Genomic DNA, 4,567 nt, shown 5'->3' with positions numbered 1-4,567 from the left:
GTCCTTGTGGATGAACCGTAACCTAGCTTAATAGTCAGACAAAATTTGAAAACCTAACTTAGGAGTGGCCGGCGTGGTGGCTCACACCTGTAATCCCAGAACTTTAGGAGGTGGGCGGATCACTTGAGGTCAGGAATTTGAGACCAGCCTGGCCAATATGGTGAAACCCCATCTCTACTAAAAATACAAAAATTAGCCGGGCGTGGTGGCGCACACCTGTATTCCCAGCTTCTCAGGAGGCTGAGGCAGGAGAATTGCTTGAACCTGGGAGGCAGAGGTTGCAATGAGCCCAGATTGCTCCATTGCACTCTAGTGTGGGTGTCGTAGTGAGACTCCGTCTCAAAAAAAAAAAAAAGAAAAAAAGAAAACCTAATTTAGGAGTATATGCCTGTTACAATAACTGAGTCTTGGCCAATCCCAGCAGCCATACTTCATTCATAGATAGCTGAATGTTCAAACTGTGTTCCAATAAGGCAGACGCCAACCTGTAATCAATCCAGCTGTTTCTGTACCTCACCGCCGATTTCTGTGTGTCATAGCCTTTGTTTTTGTTTGTCTGTAAGTCTTCTTCCACCGTGTGGCTGCACTGGAGTCTCTGTGAATCTGCTGTGATTCTGGGGGCTGCCCGATTCGTGAATTGTTCATTGCTCAATTAAACTCCTTTAAATTTAATTTGGCTGAAGTTTTTGTTTTGTTTTGTTTTTGAGACGGAGTCTCATTCTGCGGCCCAGGCTGGAGTGCAGTGGCACAATCTTAGCTCACTACGTGAAGTTTGGTTTGTTGTTGTTGTTGTTGTTGTTTTAACCAGAACAGATGAACAGCTAGATGAAGGGATACATGGGGTGTAGTCTGGAAGGATCCCAAGAACAGGAGCTCTGTCCTCGTGGAGTTGGGGTCCACCACCCTCCTGTCATCCTACTATTATTGTTGTGCAAGAGTTTTCAAAGAGCTTAATCTCTAGCCCCTTCCAGGAGGTCTGTTCTAACCTTATAATCACTTGGTCTTTCTGGTGACCAGCCCCATTCTGAGGCTATCTAGGGGCAAGTTACCTCATTAATATGTAAACTCAGATGTGACCAAAAAGGTTTCATTATGAATAACAAAAGAAACTCATGAAATTCCAAGGGCTTTAGGAGCTCTGTGCCAAGAACCAGAGACCAAGACCAAATACATTTCTTTTTTTTTTTTTTTTTTTTTTTTTTTTTTTTTTTTTTTGAGACGGAGTCTCGCTCTGTCGCCCAGGCTGGAGTGCAGTGGCCGGATCTCAGCTCACTGCAAGCTCCGCCTCCCGAGTTTACGCCATTCTCCTGCCTCAGCCTCCCGAGTAGCTGGGACTATAGGCACCCGCCATCTCGCCCGGCTAGTTTTTTGTATTTTTTAGTAGAGACGGGGTTTCACTGTGTTAGCCAGGATGGTCTCGATCTCCTGACCTCGTGATCCGCCCATCTCGGCCTCCCAAAGTGCTGGGATTACAGGCTTGAGCCACCGCGCCCGGCCCCAAATACATTTCTTGTTACACCACACACTATTTCTGTGGGTACAGGTCCTGCACTACCTAACTGGGTCCTCTGTTTTAGGGTCTCTTACAAGGATGTAATCAAAGTGTCACTCAAGGCTGTGGTCTTATCTGCAGGCTTCTCTAGATAGTGATCCTTTTCCAAACTGTTGGCAAACTGTTTCAATTGTTGGCAGGATTCAGTTTTCTAAGGACTATTGGACTGAGGGCCTCAGATCTTTCTCATGGGGATCTCTGTACAGGGCACCTCACAACATGGGAGCTTGCTTCATTCACCAGAGCAAACCTGAAAGAAGAATCCAAAAAAGAGTGTAAGCAAGTCTTCTATAACCTCATCTTGGAAGTGCTATGTCATTCCATCTCACTTTTGTCTTATTCTAGTCATTAGAAGCAAGATACTAGGCTCAGCCCACACAAAAGGAAGGGATTAAAAAAGGGAGTGAATACCAGGAGCTGCTTTCGAAACAGCCTCCTACAGAGGATGCGTCGGTAGTGTTAAAAGTCATAGAGTGGTCAAGCGTCCAGGACACTTGGCAGCAAGGAGCAGCGTTTGTTATTTTAGAGAGAGCTGGCTTAGCAGAGTGTGGAGGCAAAGCCAGATGATGAAGGTCTGAAGAGTGAATCAGAATGGAAGAAGTAGAGGTGGCAAGCACAGACAACTCTTTGAAGAGGCTTAGCTATAAAGGGAAGGATAGTGATAGGGTGGCTGCAGGAAGGAATGGAGTCAAAGTCGATGGTGTTTTATTATTATGATTATTATTTGAAAGAGATTTAAATGCATTTAAAAGTTATTGGGGGCTGGGTGTGGTTGCTTATGCCTCCCAGCAGTTTGGGAGGCCAAGGAAGGAGGCTCACTTGTGGCCAGGAGTTTGAGACCTGCCTGGGCAACTTAGCAAGAACCCTGTCTCTACAAAAATTTTAAAAATTAACCAGGTATAGTAGTGCACGCCGGTAGTCCCAGCTACTCGGGAGGCTGAGGTGGGAGGATCACTTGAGCCCGGGAGGTGGAGGATGCAGTGAGCCAAGATTGTGCCACTGCACTGCAGCCCAGGAGACAGAGTGAGACCCTATCTCTAAAGAAAATAGTAAAAATAAAAATAAATAAGTTATTGGATAAGTATGTATAGAAAAAAGAGATTAAAGGAAGAAACTGGATCTCTTCCTTACACTGTATACAAAAAGTAACTCAAGATGGATTAAAGACTTAAATGTAAGACCTAACACCATAAAAACCCCAGAAGAAAACCTAGGCAATACCACTCAGGACATAGGCATGGGCAAGGACTTCATGACTGAAACACCAAAAGCAATGGCAACAAAGGCCAAAATAGACAAATGGGATGTAATTAAACTAAAGAGCTTCCACACAGCAAGAGAAACTACCATCAGAGTGAACAGGCAACCTACAGAATGGGAGAAAATTTTTGCAATCTATCCATCTGACAAAGGGCTAATATCCAGAATCTACAAAGAACTTAAACAAATTTACAAGAAAAAAACAAACAACCCCATCGAAAAGTGGGCAAAGGATATGAACAGACATTTCTCAAAAGAAGACATTTATGCAGCCAACAGATACATGGAAAAAGGCTCATCATCACTGGCCATCAGAGAAATGCAAATCAAAATCACAATGAGATACCATCTCACACCAGTTAGAATGGCAATCATTAAAAAGACAGGAAACAACAGACGCTGGAGAAGATGTGGAGAATTAGGAATGCTTTTACACTGTTGGTGGGAGTGTAAATTAGTTCAACCATTGTGGAAGACAGTGTGGTGATTCCTCAAGGATCTAGAACGAGAAATACCATTTGACCCAGCAATCCCATTACTGGGCATATGCCCAAAGGATTATAAATCATTCTATGATAAAGACACTTGCCCACGTATGTTTACTGTGGCACTATTCATAATAGCAAAGACTTGGAACCAACCCAAATGTCCATCAATGATAGACTGGATTAAGAAAATGTGGTACATATACACCATGGAATACTATGCAGTCATAAAAAAGGATGAGTTCATGTCTTTGCAGGGACATGGATGAAGGTGGAAACCATCATTCTAAGCAAACTATCATAAGGACAGAAAACCAACACCACATGTTCTCACTCATAGGTGGGCGTTGAACAATGAGAACACGTGGACACAGGGCAGGGAACATCACACACCAGGACCTGTTGAGGGGTGGGGGGCTGGAGGAGAGATAGCATTAGAAGAAATACCTAATGTAGATGACGAGTTGATGGGTGCAGCAAACCAACATGGCACATGTATACCTATGTAACAAACCTGCACGTTGTGCACTTGTACCCTAGAATTTAAAGTAGAATAATTTAAAAAAAGATTTTTAAAAGGCAGTAGAGTGTGCACTTCAGCAGCACATATACTAAAATTGGAATGGTACAGAAAAGATTAGCATAGCCCCTACTGGGCCCATCTGGGTGTGGTGGCTCATACTTGTAACCCCAGCACCTTGGAAGGCTCAGGAGGGAGGATCACTTGAGCTCAGGAGTTTGAGACCAGCCTGGCAACATAGTGGGACCCCATTTCCACAAAACAAGAAAAAATTAGTGGGGCATAGTGATAGTGATGTGAGCCTATAGTTCCAGCTGCTTGAGAGGCTGAGGTGGGAGGATGGCTTGAGCCCAAGAGGTCATACTGTAGTAAGCTATGATCACACCAGCTTAGGTGACAGGGAAAGACCTTGTCTCAAAAAAAAAAAAAAGGTGTATGGGGCGGTTGTAGGCCTGAAGAAAGGGGCTCCAAGCACAATAGAAGTATTGGGCAAAGGGGCAGAAGAAAGGACAAGGGTAGATGGAGGTCAATCTGTGGAAGCAATGACAGGAAATCAACAGACGCTTTTATTTCCTCTGTAAACCACGAGATCACCTGCTGAGAGGAAGAGGGAAGGTGCTGTGGTAGGAGGTCAGAAGAGTTTGGAGAAGGTTTGAGATGGCTGCATTCAAAGGGGAAAATAAAGAGATTAAGAGCAGCTTGAGGACTCTGAGATTAGACCCATAAGGAGCAGCTTGTTATGTCACTTTC

The 4,567-nt window shown here is 44.2% G+C and overlaps 1 pseudogene; it reads left to right on the top strand.

Annotated features, from left to right (window-relative positions):
- Positions 1–3,886: 3,886 nt before the first annotated feature.
- Positions 3,887–3,948, top strand: LOC117084650 (annotated as a pseudogene).
- Positions 3,949–4,567: the final 619 nt, after the last annotated feature.

Source organism: Trachypithecus francoisi, unplaced genomic scaffold (assembly GCF_009764315.1).
Source record: "Trachypithecus francoisi isolate TF-2019V2 unplaced genomic scaffold, Tfra_2.0 Lachesis_group0, whole genome shotgun sequence".
Lineage (NCBI taxonomy): Eukaryota > Metazoa > Chordata > Mammalia > Primates > Cercopithecidae > Trachypithecus > Trachypithecus francoisi.
Note: the sequence above shows the minus strand (reverse complement) of the source record. Positions and strands in the feature narration are given on the sequence as shown.